The following is a 22,363-nucleotide window of genomic DNA, read 5'->3' as shown; positions in this document are numbered from 1 at the left end:
CATGTTATTTTTTCTAAAGGCCATACCAGCCTGTATTTATGTCAACCTACGAGAGTAGCCGTTTCCACTTGGCCCTGGGAACACTAAATATCACCAGTTGTTTTTTTAGGTTGTGCTAATCTAAAGGATGTCAGATGCATTCTCATTATTATTGTTTGTGTATTGTGACTACTGTTAAGTTGAGAGTCTTTTTGTACATTGGTCAGTTTTTTAGTTGGAGATCAGTTATTTGGCATAGATCTTTCCTTTTCACACGATAATTTAAGGTCTACTGCAAGGACTAGTGGGTGCTTGGGATTTAGAGAGTAAGAAGGTCAAATGTCTCCCTTTAAGGAGTACACAACCAGTGAGCAGTGAGCAGCAGCGTTAGTGCTGTTGAGTCGACTCTGACTCCTAGTGACCCTGTGTACAGCACAGCGGAGCCCTGCCTGGTCTCAGCGCCATCCTCTCACCTTCCGGGGCTACATCAGACAGTGCTCCACTGCTATTCACAGGGTCTTCATGGCCAGTGTTTTTGGAAGTGGGTGGCCAGGTCCTTCTTCCTCGTCTGTCTAGTCTGGAAGCGCCACTGAAACTTGTCCACCCTGGGTGACCCTGCTGGTATTTGGAATCCCTGTGGCAGCACTTTCAGTGTCACAGCAACACGCAACCACCACAGTATGACAACCGACAGATGGGTGGTGTGGATCCCTGACCTGGAAGTGAACCCAGGCCATGGCAGTGAGAGCACCGAATCTTACCCACTAGACCACCTGGGCATTTGATTTTTTACAAATCATCGTAAAAAATATGAATTGTCATCTGTTGAGAGTGTGGGTAAAGTTTAAAGGAGGAAATGTGAGGAAAGGGTGTCAGAAGGGCAAGGTTTGAGCTGGGTTTGAAGATTTCTCTAGGTGGGGCAGATGGGGCAGCCCCAGTAACAGCACGAAATTGTTAGCGCACGGTGCCTTAGAAAGGCCAGTTGTCCTGGGGGGCTTGGGAGAAGCCCCTGAGCGGGAAGTGGTGGGAAATGAAGCCGGGAAGGTGATGGGAGTCAATCGTGACAGGCTCGGGAGATGAGGCCTCTTGCATGAGGCATAGTGGAGGTTCACCTAATCCTGTTCTCCTAGAAGTGCTTTTTATGATCTGCTGTGAATACGTATAGACTAACTGTGTGATTCTGTGTCTTCAGTCTCTCGCTTAGCCTAGTCACTCTTCCTATCCTTGTGTGATTTCTTCCATAGCTGATCATTCTAATAGGAGTTTGGTTTTAACCTCGTGGTCTCTATCATCACATCATCAAGCTGTTTTAGATTTCAGCCATCTTCCAATTTAGGAGGGACTTAATGGGGGATTACTCTCTTCTGTTCTCCAGGTACTGCTTGTCCCCTGCAGGAACTTCTGAGCAGGATGTCTCTGTCATATGCACATATTTAGGTTTAACTGCTGTTACCCTTAACGTAAGGTGTACTGCAAAACAGATTAAAGCATTGATATAATTTCTCTGAAACTTAACTGTAAAATACTCAGCTAAAGCTCTTTTTCAGAAACAAGTTCACTTAAGCCATTCAATAAAATGACTTTATGTAATTAAAGATGTTCTTGAATTTTTTCCTCATAGATAGTGTGCATTTTGGTGATGGTAGTTGAGACTCATCTTGTTTTCTAGCTATTAATGGTTTTTGAGAGCTACAGACACAGGACATCTCTTAAAAAATTGAGAAACCGACCGAAGTAGGAACCCTGAACTGTGTCCTAAGAGTGAAAGTCTCAGCAGATGGGCCTCTCTTTCCTTACACCATCATTAGAGTATTTGTCTGTGGCTCCATTGCTGCTGTGCTTTGAACCTATTTGCATTTCCTCCAACTGTTGCCCAAGATCAGTCTCTGTTTCTAAAGCTAGAAGCTTCCAAAAAAAAGCTAGGAAATGACACCTGTGGAGGACACGGAGTGCTTTCCGGCTGAGATCTGCTGGGATGTGGCTTAGTAGAGGGTAAGCAGCTGGACAGACTCGTCTGGGACTGAGGTCAAAGTTGACAGTGTGTTGTTGTCCCCCTATCTCTGCCCCATTAGAGTTTGATTATTGAACCTGAATAAAATGGATCTCCTGTTATTTTTAATCTTGACTTTTTCTAGTAAATCTTCTGAATGTTTTAAAATTCTGGGGGAGGTATAGGGGATATAATTGACTCTAAAGAATTATATATGTGAGTGTAATTCCTTTCTGTTGTTGTTTACCCCTCCTCCCAGTCAATCTTCTTATTTGAAATGTTAGTGAAAATTTTAGTTTTCAGCTTTTCTTAGAAGGCAAGTTGTTGATAAAGAGGACATTTGAGCTGCTCCTGGTGAGTCAGAGGGATGCCTTGTTCGCTCTTGTCTATCCTGAATCTCCCTCTGCATCAGTGATGGGCATTATGGTGGTGGCTGGGTCTGGAGAGCTTGCTGGGACACCAGGGCTTGAGATCTACTTTTTTTCAGAACACACAGGAACAGGAGACAAGTGTGTGGAGGGTGTAAGAGTTGACCATTGAAGGCTGGCACACAGGGAGGATGAGAGAGGCAAAGTACTATTTCGTGTAAAAGGAGCTGGGCCCTTTCAACTTGGTCTATAGATTCAATACAATCCCAGTCAAAATCACAGCAAGTTATTTCATGGATACTGACAGACTGATTCTAAAGTTCATATGGAGAAGCAAAAGGCTCAAGAATAACCAGCACAGTACTGAAGGAGAAGAACAAGGTCAGAGGATTGACACTACTTGACTTCAAGACTCATTACAAAGCTACAGTAATAAGACAGTGTGGTTTGGGCAAAAGGATAAACGAGTAGATCAATGGAACAGGATAGAGAGCCCCGAAATAGATCTGCACAAATATAATCAACTGATCTTTGACAAAAGAGGAAAGGCATTTCAGCTGAGAAAGGATAGTCTTTTCAACAAATGGTGCTGGAACAACAGGGCATCCGCAGGCAAAAAAAAAAAAAAAAAAGAAGAAGAATCTAGATATATATCTTTACCCTTCACAAAAATTAAATCAAAATGGGTCATAACACTAAACGTGAAACATAAACTACAAAACTCCTAGAAGATAATGTAGGAGAAAATTTAGGTAATGTTAGATCTTGGCAATGACCAAAAGAACTATCCAAGGAAAAAAAATTGATAAGTTGGACCTTATTAATATTAATAACTTCTGTTCTGCAAAAGACACTATTAAAAGAATGAAAAGACAAACCACAGACTGAGAGAAAATACTTGCAAAACACATATCTGAAAAAGGACAGGTATTCAAAATATACAAAGAACTTTTAAAATTCAACAAGAAAACAGTCTATTAAAAAAATGGGTAAAAGATCTGAACAGACACCTCACCAAAGAAGATAAACAGACGGCAAATAAGCATATGAAAATATGTGCCACATCATATGTTATTGGGGAACTGCAAATTAAAACAACGAGATATACTACACACCTGTTAGAAAGGGTAAAATCCAAAACACTGACGCCACCAAATGCTAGTGAGGATGTGGAACAAAAGGAACTCTCATTCATTGCTGGTGGGAATGCAAAATGGTACCGCCACTTGGGAAGACAGTATGGCTGTTTCTTACAAAATTAATATACTCTTACCATATGATCCAGCAGTGGCGCTCCTTGGTATTTACCCAAAGGAGTTGAAAATTTATGTCCCCACAAAAACCTGTAAGTGAATGTTTGTAGCAGTTTCATTCATAATTGTTCAAACCAGGAAGCAACCAAGATGTCCTTCAGTGGATGAATGGATAAATAAACTGTGGTACATCCAGACAGTGGAGTATTATTCAGCAATAAAAAGAAATGAACTGTCAATCCATGAAAAGACATGGAGGAACCTAAAATTCATATTGCTAATGAAAGAAGCCAATCTGAAAAGGCTGCATACTGTATGATTCCAACTATATGACATCCTGGAGAAGGCAAAACCATGGACACAGTAAAGAGGTCAGTGGTTGCCAGGAGTTGGGGGTGAGGGGGGAAAGATGAATAGGTGGAGCACAGAGGATTTTTTAGGACAGTGAAACTATTCTGTATGATATTGTAATGGTAGATACATGTCATTATATACTTGTCAAGACCCATAGAATGTGCAACACCAAGAGTGAACCCTGATGTAAACTGTGGACTCTAGTTAATAATGTATCAATATTTGTTCATCAGTCATAACAAATCTACCTCACTAATGCAAGATGTTTAATGATAAGGGAAACTGAGAGGGAGTGTGAGCCAGTATATGAGAACTTTTTATACTTTCTGCTCATTTTCCTGTAAATATAAAACTGCTCTAAAAAATAAAGTCTATTAATTAAAAAAATAAAAAGCGAAAAAAGAGAGCTAGAAAATCTAGCTTGTCATAGGTGACAGGAAATTTTATGAAGCATTCCTTAGTTTCGGATCTTTTCCTCTCATGAGTTCTGTACCCTTGGTTCCACTGTTATGATACTGACACTACTTCTTGGTGTTGATTTATTCTTTCAGTAAATGTAGATTGAGCATCAACTGTGTGGTGGGTGTGCCAAATTCAAGAATGAGCAATTTCATCTCCCTCTTAAGATCTTAGTCTATTGTGGGAAAGAGACATACAGACAGATGAATAGCACTTAAAACTCCGTGATGTGATTAAGACATGAACAGTGCTTTGGGTCCACAGAGGAAACATTGTCCCAATTTCCTTGGGAAGTCGAGGGCAGCCTCATAGAGGAGATGTCTAATCTAGGTATTTTTATTTATTTTTATTTTTTATTTATTTATTTTTTTGGTGAGGAAGATCAACCTTGAGCTAACATCTGCCAATTCTCCTCTTTTTGCTGAGGAAGACTGGCCCTGGGCTAACATCCGTACCCACCTTCCTCCACTTTATATGGGACGCCGCCACAGCATGGCCTGACAAGCAGTGCATCAGTGCGCGCCCAGGATCCAAACCCGTGAACCCCGGGCCACCGCAGTGGAGCACGCGCACTTAACTGCTTGGGCCACCGGGCCGGCCCCAAATCTAGGTATTTTTAGATGTGAGAAGTTGGCAAGGTGTGTAATGCTAGCAGCTGTAACAAACCCCCAATGATATAATGGCTCAAAAATAACCAACTTGTGTTTTGCTCCCAGAATGGCTCAGCAGGTAGCTCACCTCCAGGCAGGTTTTGATATCCCAGGGTCCTTCCAAGGTTGCTGTGTTTCTCTGCATCAAGCTGGGGAAGGAGGAAGAGACGCAGAGGCAGCATGCTGGCTTGATGGCTTTGGCCCAGCCTGGACACACGTCACTTTTGTTCACGTTCCCTTAGCAAGAGCTTGTCACATGACCCACTTACAGGCAAGTAGGGCTGGAAAATGTCCCTGTCTAGGCACCCTGTCTAGGTGACAACTACAGACTGTGGGAAGCGCAAGGTTTTTGATAGATAGTGAGCTCTCCCTGGCATCCCAGGGGAAGGAGGGAGTTGTATTCTAAAGCAAATATCAAGCGTGTTCATTCTTTGGAAGGATTCCTCCAAATCTGGTAGTGGTAGCTGCCTTCAAGGAGGAAAACCAGGCAGCTGAATAGATGGACTCTCTTTCATGCTACAGCCATTTGTACCCCTTGAATGTTTCCCTGTTAAATGTATAAATTATTCAGGAAGTAAGTAAACATAATAAACTGCCTAATAACGTGTGCAAACCTGTGGTCATGCAGGAACTTGGTGCACGCATTGCTCGTGTGCTTGGGCAAAATAATAGATGCGGCGAGAGAAGTCACTTTGCCTTGTAGGATTTGCCTAGGTGTTTGGGCATCCTCTTGTAGGCCAGGAGGAGCCCAAGGTGGTTAGGCGGGGGCGCCATCGCAGCCTGGAGTGAGGGGTCAGGTGTTGGTGACAAGGGAGGCAGTCTGGGCAGGAGTCAGCAGGTGTGCGATGGTCCAGACTGAGAGGACGAGACCCTGAAGGAGAGGGACAGCTGTGGGGACTGTGGGCAGGGGCTGGGCATTTAGAGATGAGACCAGTAAGTTGCCTCAGAGGCAGAAAATGAGTGATGGCTCTGGTGTTTATGGTTTGAGAGCTTAGATAAATAGCAGATTTAATGAGGAAAGATAATTCAGTTTGGATTTAGAGAGTTGGAGAAGTATGTGAGACCTCTAGATGGAGATGTCCAGTAAATGGCTAGAAATGTGGGCTCATGTCTGTGAGAGAGGTCTAGGACCAAGACTAGCTTGGGAAAGGACGCATAACCTCAGACGAATGTGCAGCACGAGAAGGGAGCCGAAAAGGGGACTGGGGAACCTCGCATGTGAGGGATGGTCAGGGGGGCACTTGTGTGGAAAGAAGAGAAGAAAACATCAACTGTAAGGGTAACAGGCACAGGGATTCCTAGAAGCCCAAGTAGGGATGGTTGCAGGAAGTGAGGGATGCTTGATGAGGCCAAATGCTGCAGAGAGGTTTTGTAGGGCAGGAGTGTGGACGGCTGGATTTGGTGGGTGAGAGTTGTCATTGATCCTGGGAAGAGCAGCTTCGGAAGATGGTAGCAGGAGGTCACTGTAGTGGTTTGAGGAATGAACGGTGGTTAGACATGAGGATTGTGTGAGATGTTCTGAGAGACAAAAAAGGCAGCGGCTTATGGTAGAGACTTGAGCATGCTTATAGACCAAAGGAAGGAACCAGTTAACGTTGTCTCTCCTTGCTTAAGTGTATATTCCTTCCTGAAATGTATTTTACAAAATAGGCATGCATTGTATGTATGTATATATTTACAAATATATATACATACATATATATTATAATACACATATAAAACACAGATATACATAATATATACATGTTATGTATACAATATAACATTTGTTATTTGGCTGTTTTGATAATAAAACCTTTGAATGGAGCAGAAAACCTCAACACTGTTAATTTTATATGCTTTCTCTAAATAGATTTTAATTGATGAGTTCTAATGGTGACTTTTACTTTGAAAGTAAAGTCCCTTGCAGTCACAGAGGAGTGGGAATTGATTTTTTTTCCCCTGAGCTCTAGAAAACATCCTGAGGTTATCTGAGATCTAGTTTTAGTACTAGCTTGACTTCTTCTAATTAAGCAATAATCTTGCTTTAATATGAAGTACTTCTTAGTAAAATGTGTTTGCAGCATTTTTTAAAGTTTAACTCTTTTTTTTTAAAGATTTTATTTATTTATTTTTTTCCCTCCAAAGCCCCAGTAGATTGTTGTACGTCATAGTTGCACATCCTTCTAGTTGCTGTATGTGGGACGCGGCCTCAGCATGGCCGGAGAAGCGGTGCGTCGGTGCGCGCCCGGGATCCGAACCCAGGCCGCCAGCAGTGGAGCGCGCGCACTTAACCGCTAAGCCACGGGGCCGGCCCAAAAGTTTAACTCTTTATGGAAATATAACCTACATAAAGAAAAGTCCATGATTGTTTTATTCTTTACGGAGCTATAAATCACATACATAAAATTCACCCTTTTAAAGTGTACAGTTCAGTGGGTTTTAATATAGTCACAAAGTCATGCAACCATCGCCACCATCAAATTCCAGAACATTTTCATTACCCTGAAAAGTAACCACGTACCAATTAGCAGCCACTCCCCATTTTGGCCTTCCCTGAGCCCCTAGCAATCACTAACTGACTTTCTGTCTCTGGATTTGCCTATTCTGGACATTTCCTAAAAATGGAATCATCCAATGTGTGGCCTTTTGTTTCTGGCTTCTTTTCCTTAGCATAACGTTTTCAAGGTTCCTTCACGCTGTTGCTTGAATTAGAATGTCATTCCTTTTTTTACAGCTAATAATATTCCATCATATGGATATACCACATTTTGTTTATCCATGCCCCAATTGATGCCCATGATTGCTTTGTAATGTTTTCATTTTAAAGCTGGGGCTCTGTTTGTGCATGAAGAGCCCCCTGGGAGCCTGCACAGAGGCTGAGCTCTCAGCTCAGCCCCCGCCAGTTGGCACTTGGGCTCCCTTTGCTGACTGACCTCCGAGGCGCTTGTGTGTCTGCACACTTGGGTGCTCATGGTCTTATCTGCGGTGCTCCCCTGAGGAATAGGGCATTTCTGGGGCCCCTGGGCTGGAGCAGAAACCCCAGGCAAAGTACGTCAATTGACTTTCTTTCCTTGGAGATCTTTAGATTTGCATAAACACGGAGTAAGCTTTTTCTCCTGGAGGGAACACTGACTACTTTAGTTTGGAGGCATTGATGGTTCCTAGAAAAAATCCTAGGGATGCATCTGGTCATGTGTTTATGAGCTGATCAGGGGCTCTTGGAGACCTGAATGGAGCCTCTGGGCAGGAACATCCCAGCTGTGAGCTGGGCTCCTGGGAACCAAGGTGATGTTCCTGTGAATCGCAGCAAGCGATCCAGCCTGCTCATTTTCTCACTGTCAGCTTTTCCTGTGGATAACATGACCATGTTTACATTTCTCAAAAGGAAGCACTTCTAGAAAAATCCCTTTAGGATGCATAATGAAGTGGACTTCTGGATATTTCTCTGTTCTTAAGTGGTAGGTGTTCTTTCATGGAGTCTAACACTCTTGGTATATATTTTTAAAATATATGCATTTTATTTCTCCTCAAACAGAGTAAATGACAGGGACAGTTTGTGAGTTTGTGATCAAAGTTACCCAGCCCTCATGTTTTCTAAAGAGATACATCCAACACTGGGTTTCCTTGGCTCTATGTGGAATGGGTGTTGTCAGCTCTAGTGAGGCTCCTTGTGTACTTCGTCACAGTTTTAGAGAAATCTAAATTAGTCTAGAGAATAACTTCTAATTTCCTTTTCCTTTCCATCTTATCAGTGGGAGTTGAGTTGTTGCGAGGTTTGAGTTCCTAAGCTTTGGCCCCACCTCTTTTCGTGATTGCGTGGAAAAGGCATTTTCCATTATGTTTATTCCTTGATTTGGGTGTGTGTGGGGAGGGAGAGGCGAAGAGCATGGAATGGACTTTCTCTGAAAATCTCAGGTGTGGCCTGCAGTCCACCTTGTTTCTGGTCTGTTTTTGAAGTGTTACTTCCATATATGAAGGTAAAGTGCACATACTTGATTCTGGAGTTTTGGCTGAAACGCTTAGTTCCACACAGAACTATCATGAATTAGAAATTGTGTGCTTGGCACTAGTGGAAGGGGAAGCGTGCTTAACTCCTGCTTGGTGCAAGCACCTTCCTGTGCCAGGCTGAGCAGGACTTGTCAGAGGTGGTTAAGATTGGGGTTCTTTGTGCCATGAGTTGCGTTCAGGGCACTTACCCATAGTATGTCAGTTATTTGGGAAGCACATCTGGGCTCGCCACCCAATCAGTGACGAGAACCATGAGGTTCTTTATCTTAGAACACATCGGCTGCCCCACCACAGAGTTAAAACAACTATCCCTTGTTATTTTCTCCAACATTACCCAGCACCCACCCCATTCGTTTTGTTGATGGCTTGTCTCTCTTGCTTTTTACTCCTGATCCAAATGCTGTAGTATAGAAGGCATGAGTCAAAACGAGCTTACTGCACACACATGCTGTTTTTCCCAGCATGGGTGTGATCTACTGGTATGGTCACGTCCCTACATTGTTGATCCATGTGTGGTGTGAGCATTTTACTTCTCTTCTCGTCCCTGGGGAGTGATGGGAGTTTGTGGGAAGGCAGCCACTGGACCCTTTCTGGGCCCTAAATACTCTTCCTGGAACCTATTCACCCTGTCCACGCTGGGGTGCTTTGGAGTTCTTGTGTGTTAATCTGCTGGAACCTGGTAGAGACTTACTATTACCAGAAAGTGACAGCAGCAGAAGCTGTCTGAACTGTAGGAGATTGTGGCTATGGGAAATCTTTGTATAGTCAGTTAAGTGATGTGTCTGCTCAGAGAGAAAACCAGCAAAGTTTAAGTTTTGTTGTTATCAACGTGATCTTTGCAGGATTTTTCTTTTGAAATCATGTAACCTCAAGCTTGATGTAGTCCTTCTATGGTGCGAATGCCACCAGAATTGATGGTACAGGTTACTGCTTGTTTTTGGTGGGGTTGGACTTTCTGTTCCTTTTGAGCCTTATTTGCACAGTTAATGGATTTTGTGGGGTTTTCCCCCACTGAAAACATACACTTATTTGTTATATTGGGTTGTGTCTTTGCTCTTTTTTAAGAGTTCTGCATAAGGGAAATATAATGTAGACTATTAATTTTTGGAACTATCATTGGACCAGAATCTTATTTATTTTTCCTCTAATTTTATGTTAAATTATGGACTAAACTGATCTTATGGAAAGTTTTGCACAGTTAAAAAACAGTCAGTGTGTGTGTGTATGTGTGTGCACATGTGTGTGCCTTTTCTGACTGAATTTAAACTATTGGCTACCTTTTTATTGGTTCTTGGCCGTAGAACATGATCTTAGCACTGAGGTTTAGATTTGCCTTAGGTCAAGGTGCAGTAGCTTGACTTGGAAGGTGTGCCCATAGCTTTCCAGTCAGGATCAGAACCAGTCATTTGGTGGATTCAGACCAATATTTTGACCATCTTGACATTGCTGCTAATAACTGCTTTAAGTTTAATAAGAACCTGAGATGTTTACATCTGTTGGTTTTTTCTCCTCTCAAGGATATATTTATGCTAAGGAATCTGATGGTTTTTCCAGAGATCAAAGCCCTACAAGGTCAGTCATCAAAGCTTTTCTGGTACTTTCAGGAAATCAGTGTAAATAAAATCAATACGACTGTTTTAAAATAAAGCTTTTCCTGGTATTGCTAGAGATTGTATTTAGCATTTCGGAACGATTCTTGATGGTAGGAACCTCACCATTAAACAGGAATAGAGAGCCACGTACTTTTTAAAGTCAGAATTACAAGTGGATTTTAAAGATAATGCTTTATCTGAAGTCTGAAGAATAGACAGGGAGAGAGGTGGAGGGAGTGTGGACTCTACTTTAGAGAGAAAGTGAGACAAGTTTTAAACAAGTTGAGACTCTGGAATCTTCATAATTCCCCAAAGGATTCTTCGCCATCGGGCAGCCTCCAATTTGGATATAGAATACTATATGTTGATGATAAGATAAAGCAGCCTTTATTTATTAATCCAATGTTAAGAAGGCATTTTTTTAAAAAGTAAGATATAATATTAAAGAAAACAACACTTCGTATTTTAATCTTTTTCTTATTATATAATGTGTTCATTTTAGAAAATATGAGAACAGGAACAGGAATAGAGAAACAAGTCATCTATATTCTTAAAGCTGGAAGAAGATAACTACTATTAACATTTTGTTGTATATCCTCTTAAAAAGAAATACGATGAGTTTTAATTCTTTGTTTCCACTGGTTTGCTATATTTGTTGTTTTTCAGAGTCACAATTTTGTTTTAAAATCTTAAATCAGTGGATGTCTCTAGGGTGTTTTGTGATCCTTAGTGGATTTTTAATTGTGGGACAGTTAAACCTTGAGGGCAGATGAGAAATGAGGGAAGTTCTGGGTAGGAGATTTGAAGCCTAGAAAAGTCCAATAAATATTTAAGAAAGAAGCCCTCCTCTAAACACCTCTTATTTTCAAAAGAGCTTTTAAGTGTGTTAATAACTTTTTTTTGGTATGATTTCTATAGAAGGATTTTCATGTTCTGCAAATAATCGAAGATAGAAAGAGATGAATTAGAAAATATAGTCTTTCCTGGCTTTAAACCAAGTTTGTTAGCAAATTAAGCCTAGTTTATGCTGAGTTTTTATTTCTGTTACTAATTGTTTTATTTTATTTCACTATAGTCCTTTTGTGGAAGAATTATTTATCTCACATGTCAATATGGCATGGTATGTCACATTGAAAATAAGTGAGAAAATAGAGGATAAGAGAAAATAGGAGTAAAAAAAAGTAAGACAAAATTAGAGGTCAAAGAAAATACATTTGGCTCAGAGCCTTTGGGCAGCCAAAGCAGAAATGAAGCATGATCTGTCATGAGAATTAATGTCCATTAGAGGAGAAAACTTCTGCTCAGGAGACACTGAGCTGTTTCTGGTACTGAGTCCAGAACTGAATTTCTCCCTTAGGACTCCCAAAAGACGCTGTGAGATGGGACCACAACCTCCACAACCTCCCTGGAGAAAATGTAATGATGTGTTGCCTGGGAATGTGCCCGTCAGTCAACAAGCTCTCCCAGTGACTACTGTGCGCCAGGACAGGGCAGGGGCACGTCCAGGGCAATTCTGGCAAACGGTCTGGCTTGGGCACTGTTAGACGGGCCGGGTGCTGCTGCAGGCTCTCCCTAACCCGGAGGCGGCGTTACATATTCTGAGGAGGCTGGAGATGCTTCAGGGTGGAAAACATGAGAGGACGGAGCTTGGCTCACACTCCTCTTGACCTCTGTACTCTCTTTGTATGGTGCTAGAGAATCCTTCGGGCCATTTTATAGAAGAAAGATTCTTTCTTATTTTGCCATCATATATAAGGATAATGTTTGCCATTGCCTCTGCACATCCCTTGCTACTTGGCAGGCTTTTAAAATGTCACATGATTCTAACTTGCTACCACTTGTTTTTGAGTTTTAACTAGAGATGTTTCCCACATACGGTTTTGTTAAATATATTGCATTTTGAGACTTATATAGGTTTTCTATATAAATGTCAACCAAGAGCCATTATGCTGAGAGATCTTCGCAGTCTGCAGAGTTTGAGGATTAAAATCTGAGAGCCCTTTTATGGGAGGAGGTTAACGAGAGAGAAGTTCTGTGGGGTGCACGTGTCACCCATCTGCCCTTCTTACAAGACGTGCTGAGAGTGCTTGCCTTGGTGTAACTGAACTCTGCATGCAGAGGCAGTTAACTGCGAGGAGCTCTAGCGTGGGGCCGCGGCCCCTGGGTCTGGGGCGTGGTTCTCCCTATAACTTGCTCACAGGCTCTAAGATGAATCTTCAGATGTGATTAAGAAATCAAGCCAAGAAGGCTTCCTCTTCATCTAGAAATTCTATTGTGATATAGCAGAACATACCACTGAGTAGTAGTCTTCCCTCCCTCTTTTCCTTTGCTAATCTAGTAGATGAAACGTTTGTTTGTTTTTCATTACAAATTGCTCCCCCTCATCCCATATAACACTCTACTCTCTGTGGTAAGTTTCTTGTACTCAAGAGCTATGTTTGATGCCAGGTGAATTAGAACAGGACAGGTTCAGGGCAGAATGTAATTCTCCCAGATTATTATGGGGATCAGCCTTGAGCTCTCCTAATACCTAGACACCTATGAAAGATTACTGCTGCTCCTGTCTTCATGCACCCCGTGTAGAGGACTGAGCGCCATGCCCCTGACCCACGGCTGGAGGAGATGCTGCTCCATAGGTAACAGACACGGTCTCCAGAGCTGTTTTAACATAGGTGCAGCCTCCGCAAGGCGTGGGTGATGGGGGACCGGGAGAAAAGCGTCAATTGTTTGAGCAGGTGGTTAGCCTGCAGCTAGCCATTCTTCAATCCCACTCCTTCTAGATGCAGATTATAGATTCTATAGCGTAAAATGAAGCAAAACTAGCCCATGTGATTATTTACAGAATTCTTTCTTTTTGTAAATGTTAGCCAGATATATTTTAAATATGTTGAGAGCCTTGAAATAGCTTTTTGCAATAAAAATATTTAGACGAAATCTTAAAATGAATTGGCTAGTATGTAGACAGCAAGAAACCCAGAATTTATATGTGAAAATGGTCTAATAATATTCTGTGGTCTTGGAATAGGTTGTTGACCTCAGTGGGCACCAGAAGGAAAACAATGAGCTCCTGACTGGGGATCATGGTAGTCTCATTATTTTAAAACTACTTTTTCTTCCCCCAAATTTGTTTTGACTATTTCTTTTAGTTTAAATATCATGCTGAATTATTGTCAGGTGTTTAATTTGCTTTTGCAACTTATAACAGTGATGTAATGGCTGTTAAAGTATAAAAATCCAAAGAACATAAATTGAAATCTGAATTTCCGGGCAATTTCTGTTAATTGGTAAAAGTTACAACTGCTGAAAGGTGTAATTGGGAGGAGAATCTAAAGCATTGTTTGTCAAAATATGTTGCTTTTGGCAATTGAATGTTTTTGTCCCTACCTTACATTGGAGCAGGAGTGTCAGGGACTTGAGCACAGAACTGACAGCGATGCCAAGTCCACGAGCCGAGGACATCAGGGGCCTGTGCTGTGAAGCATCCCGGCTCGCCTCCTCACCCTGGCTGGTCTGCTCCTGCTGTAGCTCCTCAGTCATTTTATCCACCTAGCTACAACCTAGGACTCAGGTTTTTGCAACTTAGATACAAATTGTGATTCTTTCAGACATACTTTATGTAAGTATTACTGGATGACAAGAAAAGTGCCATAGTAAACAATACGCAACACTAAAATGTCCTGCTTTGTATATATAATTGTTTCAATAATTATACTAGGTTTATTTTTTTACAGTTTAATTTCATCCTTGTAACTGTGAGGTAGATTGATATTTTTCTTGTACCACTAAAAAATTGAGTTTCAAGCTATAAAGACCATGAGTAATCTTAACTGCAGATGGAATTTTATTTTAACATTAAAAGCCTCCTAAGCAGAAATACTGTCATTTCCTTGAGATATGTTGAAGGGCAAATATGAACTTTATTGGATGTTTTTCCCCTTCTTGAGGGCTTTGCAAATAATAGAAACACTTTCTTACAAAAGAAAAGATAGTAAATTAATTTCAGGTAAAGATAATTGGAGAGGAGAATCAGCTGGTGTTCCAAGTAATATGAATGAGTCATACTTTACAATGATCACATGGAGATGGGATAAAAAGACCAAAACTAAGATTACCACACGGCATTATACAGGCACCAATTTAAGACTGAATATTAGACATAACTGTTCTAAAATGCACTGGTCATTTTCCACTGTGGGGACTTGCTAATGATGCTCCCACTTTCTGCTCTCTCTCTTTTTTTTTACTGAAGTATAGTTGACATACAATATTGTCTTAGTTTCAAGTGTACAGCATAGTGATTTGATATTTATATACATTACGAAATGGTCACCACAGTAAGTCTAGTAACTATCTGTTACCATACAAAGTTATTACAATATTGTTGACTGTATTCCCAATGCTGTATATTACACCCTTGTGACTTATTTATTTTATAACTGGAAGTTTGTAACTCTTAATCCTCTTCACCTATTTCTCCCAACCACCTCCCCCCGCCCCGCACCTGTAACTACCAGTTTGTTCTCTGTATCTGTTTGTTTTGTTTTTTAGTTTTTATTCATTTGTTTTGTTTTTTAGATTCCACATATAAGTGAAATCACATGGTATTTGTCTTTCTCTTCTGACTTATTTCACTTAGCATAATACCCTCTAGGTCCATCCATGTTGTCACAAATGGCAAGATTTCACTCTTTTTTATGGCTGAGTAATATTTCATTGTATATATATACATATACCACATCTTCTTTATCCATTCATCCATCAGTGGACACTTAGGATGCTTCCATATCCTGGCTATTGTGAATTGTTACTTATATAATGCTGTATCGTAATCTTCTGTTACCATCAAATCTTCAATAAAATTGCACAACAAAAGCTTTAAAAAAAAAGAAAAGGAAAAAGAGAAAGAAAAAAGAAATTGTGAATGGTGGTCTCTAGGACAACTTAGCAACTGGAGATGAAGAGACTCACTAGTCATTATACTTACCGTTTTAATTCACCATGTCATGTTTTGTTTGTACAATAAAAAATGACTTATGATCAGTGCCAAAAAAACCCCCACAAAACTACCTCACACCCATGAAGATGGCTCCTATAATATGTTTATTATATATATATAAATATGTATTTTACCACAATTAAAAAAAATATGTGGAATTTATTTTATGTTCCTATCCATCATGATTCAATTTAAACAGTAGTTTCTGGGGTCAATACCGAGATTGTAATCCAGTCCCTCCCCTCATTCCCTATCTTCATTCTCTTTTAAAATTTTTCACTATCTCGCCTTTCTCCTTATAAAATACTGTTACTTGTTTGTTCATTTTCTTTATTGTCTCTCTTTCCCTGCTAGAGCATAGGCTTCACAAGGACAGAGACTTCGGTCTGTTTTGTTCATTGCTGTAGCTCTAGTGTCTGGAAGGGTGCCTGGCACATAGCAGGTGATCAGCAAGTATCTGTTAAGTGATAGAATATTGTAAGTAAAATAAAGTCACTTGAGTGACAAATGCATTTGAGATATTTTATATTTTTAATATCTTTTACTTTTGAGATTTAACATATAAAATAAAGCATACTAATCTAGAGTACACAGCTCAATGAATTTTTATATATCTATATACCTGTGACCAACACCCAAATAACAACATAGACTATTTCCACTACCCCAGAAGATCCCTTATGCCCCTTCCCAGACAGTCCCCTCCCTGCCAGATGCAATCACTGTTCTGATTTCATCACCCATAGATGCATTTGCCTTTGAACTTCTTATGTGAATGAAATTTTGCAGGATGTGCTTTTTGTCTGGTTTCTTTTGACGGGTGTGATGTCTGTGAGATCAGCCTTGTGCGGGTTCCATTGTATGATAGATCACCCTTTGTTTATCCACGCCCGTGCTAATGGACATCTGGGTTGTTTCCATTTTTTTTGCCATTAGGAATAAAATTCTTATATATATTTTTTTATGGACATAACTTTTATCTTGGATAAAACATGTAGGAGTAGAATTAGCTCAATCATAGAATAGATGTATACTTGTAGAAACTGCTAAATGGATTTCTAAAGTGGTTGAAGTAATTTATATTCTCACCAACAATTGTTCCACATTCTGGTGAACAGGAGGAGTGTCTCGCTCTTTTTTGAAGCCACGCTTGTAGGCCTGTAGTGGTATCTCCTTGTGGTTTTAATTTGCATTCCTCTAATGAGCAGTGATGTTGAGCATCTTTTCACATGCTTATTGGCCATTTGGGTATCCTCTTATAAAATACCTATTCAAGTCTTTTGCTCATTTTGTTATTGTTTTATGTACTTTCTTTGTTTTGAATGCAAGTCTTTTGTCAGATACATGTATTGCAAATATCTTTTTCCAGTCTGTGACTTGTCTATTCCTTTTCCTAATATCTTTTAATTAATGGAAGTTCTTAATTTTAATGAAGTCAAATTGATCAAGTTCACTTTAAAGGCTATTGTTTTTTGAGTTCTGTTTAAGAAAACTTTGCCTATATTGGAATGATTTTAAAGCATTAATACAGTTAGCCCAATAAAATAAGCTCAAATTAGACACTCTCATTTGAAAGGGAAAAAGAATTAAGTTTAAACTGCAAAATTCAAACACTTTTCTTTTATTCAGGATATGACAGAGATACGAGACCTCTCTTTCGATAGCCGTTCAGGTACACAAATTTTTTTAAAATTAAACTTTATTTTGCTCAGTGTTTAGAGAGAATATGGTCTATTGGCCACAGTAAGGGGATAAGGATATAGAGCAAATACATTGTTGACCTTGGACCTAGAACCTTTGTCCTCTCTCCTTAACACGTTGTTGGGCATAACTTGCCCTATTTGTCCCTCACCTGCCCTTTGTGAGCTTTCTGTTACAAGCTTTTATTACATCGTTTTCCTAACGTGGTAACCCGACAGCTGAGGAAGTGGCAGCTGCGGTCTTCTCCGTCAGAGTGCGCTGCGATATCTGACTGTGACACCTGTGCAGCTTTAGTGGCTGGTAGAGTCTGAGGTTGCTGTACCTTGGAGTTATGTTCACAGAAATTACTCCCAGACTTCCTCTAGTGCTGGTGTTCTCAAAATGGAGTCTTGCCGGCGAGCACCTTGTGGTTGTGCCAGTGCTCTCTCTGAAGCCTGTATTTCTCCTTCTAGCGTATTGTCAAGTGAATTGCCTGGTATAATGAGATTTTGAAGGGACAGCTGGGGAAGCCTCTCTGTTTTCCTAGGCCATATTTATTTAATTTAATTTTTATTTGTTATGCTCAGGTATAAAAAAGACAGTCCTCAGAAACAAATGCCCATTTTTAAACATTTTTTTCTTTTTGCTGTTTCTCTGTAGGCATTTTTTATTCTGGATTCAAGTTGTCAGATATATGTATTGCAAATAAATCTTTTGTTAGTCTTTGTTATAGTTTTCTATTTATATTTTACATTTCATTGGTTTCATCAAATCTGGAAATATTTTTCCATGTTATGTCTTCGAATATTTCTGTTCTACAATGCAATTGTAGGAATATTTGATATTGTCTCATAGGTCACTGATGCTCTGTTTATCTTTTTCCCCTCGTGCTTCAATTTGGATAGTTTCTATTGCTATGTCTTCAAATTTACGAATCCTTTCCTTTGCAGTGCCTAATCTGCTTTTAATCCCACCCAGTGTCATTTTCATTTCAGATATTCTAGTTTTCATCTCTAGAAATTTTATTTGCTTCTTTTTATATATCTCCCATTTCTTCTTCATAATATTATTTTTTTCCTTTAAATCCTTGAACACATTGCATCTACTTGTATTAGTTATTTTAACATCCTTGTCTGGTAATTTCACATCTCTTTAATTTATGGATCTTTTACCATTACTGAATTTTCTCTTGGTTATGGATCAGTTGTTTCATGTGGGTTTTCTGTTTCTTTGCATGTCTAGTAGTTTTTATTGAATGCCATACATTGTAAATTGAGTGCTAGATTTTTTTTACAATTCCTATCAGGAGTTTTGGACTTTGTTCTAGCTTACTTACTTATAGGTTAGTTTGATCTTGCCGAGGCTAGTCTTTAAGCTGTTATGCAGTGGGTCTAGAGTAGCCTTTCCTATAGGTCTGTTTTAGTTCCACAGCTAAGGTGTGATTCCCATTGTAGTCAACATGGTCTCTTTGGTTCATGGGAACTCTAACAATTTCCTGGCTTTGTGTGATCTCTGGAAATTGTTGCTCTTACAGTTCCTTGGTAATTATTCTTTCCCTGGCCTTGGTGAGTTTTGCCATATATATGTACCAATTGGAATTTAGCCAAAGATTCAAGGTGACCTCTATGCAGATTTCTGGAGCTTCTGTTTTGCATAGCTCTCCCCTCCTCAGTTCTGTGCCCTGTAAATTCTCAGCATTTCGGCCTCCTTACCCTGAGATCTCTGTCTTCTCAATTTTCTGAGACTGCTAGATTTTTGTTTGGGTTCCCCCCGTCATTGTACTTTGGCCCAGAAATTGTTTTCAGGTAGAAAGATGATATGATTATAGGGCTCATCTTGTTTGTTTCTCTTCTCTCAAGATTAATTTCCTATGCTGCCTATTGTTTGATATCAGAAAATAGTTGTTTCCTGTAGTTTGTCCAGTTTTCTAATCATTATAGTGGAAGCACGCTAATCTGGACCTCCTTTTACCCCTCATGGTCAGAAGCAGAAGTCCCAGTTGGTATATTTTATTTTATTTTTTTTCTCTGTCCCTATGTGTTTGTTTATTATTGTTATTATCTACTACTTAATGAAGGAAATCATACGGTATTTGACCTTCTCCCTCTGACTTGTTTCACTTTGCATTATACCCTCAATGTCCATCCATGTTGTCACAAATGGCTGGATTTCATCGTTTCTTATGGCTGAGTAGTATTCCATTGTGTATATATACCACATCTTCTTTATCCATTCGTCCCTTGATGGGCACTTAGGTTGCTTCCAAGTCTTGGCTATTGTGAATAACGCTGCAATGAACACAGGGGTGCATGTACTTTTACAAATTGGTGTTTTCAAGTTCTTTGGATAAATACCCAACAGTGGAATAGCTGGATCATATGGTAGTTCTATCCTTGATTTTTTGAGGAATCTCCATACTGTTTTCCATAGTGGCTGCACCAGTTCCAGTTGGTATATTTTAAACTGTCAATTTGTGAGGTAAGATTATCTCATTTAAATTTTTATTTTCTTGGTTATTGAGGTGTACATTTTTGTCTTCTAAATTAGCTTAGACTTTCTAGGCTTACCACGGTATAGTTTGAGGAAGCCAGTTGCTTGGATATCATCTAACTTGGGTTGTTATTACAGTAGTGGAAAGTCACCCCATACCAAAAGCACAGGTATCATGCTGGGTTCAGTTTTCAAAATCTCAATGTAGGGTAAAAGGGGGAGAGATACCTTTTTCTGTAAGCAAATATATCTTCAGAAATTTAAGGAAGCTCACAGGTTTTGGTTGGAGAATTTAGCGGAAGTTCACAACCTAGCTCAACTGCTAGTCATACAAGAGACCACCGTGCCCCAGGGAACGGAAAAGAGGCGACTGCTACACATTACCTCTGGCATCCTCCCCACCATCAGGGCTGAAAGTACAGTAAAAGGGTGTTATATTTTATTCTTTAGTTGCTGTAGAGTAGCATCTTGATTTTTTCTTTGCTAAAATAATTAAATTTTATTCAGATACTTTTCTCTCCTTATAAACTTATGATTGGTGTTTATGGCCACTTGGCTGTGATATTTTTGTGTAAATCTAGTATCAATATAGTATGCTTGAAAAAGGTGCTATTAAAGATTGATATCCTATTCAAGTTTGTATTAAGTAGTATGAATTCACTAGCTATAAAAGCATTTATAGACACAGATGTCTTTACGATGTACTACTATATATTGTTTTAGACATTTTATATTTTCAGGAAGATCCAAAATAATTAAAACAGCAAATATCTTCTTTAACTTGATCAGTAAATAACCAAATTAAGTATTTAAGGTTGATTCTTAAAAATGCTGTTTTGATGAATTAAATGTTAATTTACCAAAACATAATAGGAAACTTTTGAATTAAAAATAACTTTGGGCAAAGCATCAGGACTGTTATACAAACTTTTCTTAATGACTCAGAATGGTAATTGTGAACCTAAGTGAGAATTTGGTGCCTACTGGGGGCTGTCGTTGTGGCCGGTGGCTTGGGGCTGTGCGCTCCCCCAACAGTGACCGCAGGGGTTGCTGTGCTGGGTCAGCTGGTATGTGTTTTTACCATTCTGCCCTTCCTTGTTGTGAGCTGTCACTTCTGACTGTGACTAGTGTGACTGACGGTAGCATCTTTTTTTCTCTAGTTGTGTCTAATCTGAGGAAGGGGTTTATCATATTTGTTAATCTTATTAGAAACAAGGATGAACTAAGTATATGCCTACTTCTAAGGCAGGACTCAAGTTCTCTTATAAGAAAACTGTTTTGATTTTAGTGGAAAACTTTCTTATGTCAACTTGGATTTCTCTACAAGCATTTTGATCCCTAAATCACAGCTGGATGGGGAGTTTGCGAGAGGGCTAAGTTATAGCTAGGTGAAGTGTTAGTACTTAGCTGTAGGATGTAGTGCTTTTGAGTACAGATCTATCTTCCCTGTTAAGTTTTACTTAAGCTGGTATTGAAATTACTTTTCCTCCTTTAGATACCAGCTGTAGGTTTAATTGAGGGGTGGGAGGGCTGTGGGGGATGTTGACAGGTAAGAAGCAGATGAGGGGTAAGGTAATTATTAATAATGAAGTTATAACTGTTAAACCAGCACTGTCAAATAGAAATATAATGTGAGCATATTTGTACTTTAATAGTATATTTCATTTAACTCAGTATATTCCAAATGTTATTTCAATGTGTAATCAATACAAAAAGTTAATAGGACATTTTAAATTTTTTTATATCAAATCTTCAAAATCTGGTGTATATTTTACACTTATAGCCTATCTCAGTTCTGACTAGCCACATTTTAAGTACTTAGTAGTCACATGTGGCTAGTGGCTACCATATTGGACAGCACAGTGTTAGTTTCTGGTTGTTATCTGATCAACGTTGTTCTTCCTATTACAAATGTATTCATGTAGGCACAAATTGCAGTGTAAGTAAAATGTTGATAGTTCACAAATACCCATTTTAATGCACTTTGGGTAGCTATAATGAAATAGTCTTCTGTCTTTTGGTTATTCATTGCTATACTTACCAGTACTCTAGTCTGGATGTTTATACTTGTTTGGGTAGTTGACAGAGGGTTTTCGTGATGCATCTCAATGGTACAAATTGGAGGACAGCCTTAAACATAGTAAATATTTTCAACATGGACTGTGACTACATGATAGGAAAAGAAGAGTTCATTGGGTTAATTAATGCAATATGCAAGTATTGTTTTTGTGCAAGGAAAATATGGGATTTAGAATTCTAAGTTATAAGAATAATATGGTTAGAAGGGAATAGTGGACATGGGATGGTCCTTCTGATCTGAAACACAAAACTGATGCTCATAAGTGGATCTGGCAGAATTCCTAGTTGGAGTATAAAGTTGGGAAAAATGATTCTTGACAGAATGAGGGTTATGTAAGCTTTGAGGCATTATAGTAGCTGATGTTTAGATATTTAACAAGTGCTCTTATGATATTGTAACTTTTTCATCTGACAACTGTACCATATCAGTTAATAGAACCTTTGATAAAAAAACTTTAAAATTGTAGTATCTTTGTTAGCTAT

The sequence above is a fragment of the Ceratotherium simum genome, chromosome 10, assembly GCF_057802395.1.
Source record: "Ceratotherium simum simum isolate JZ-2026a chromosome 10, ASM5780239v1, whole genome shotgun sequence".
NCBI classification, from domain to species: domain Eukaryota; kingdom Metazoa; phylum Chordata; class Mammalia; order Perissodactyla; family Rhinocerotidae; genus Ceratotherium; species Ceratotherium simum.
This window is presented reverse-complemented; position numbering follows the sequence as displayed.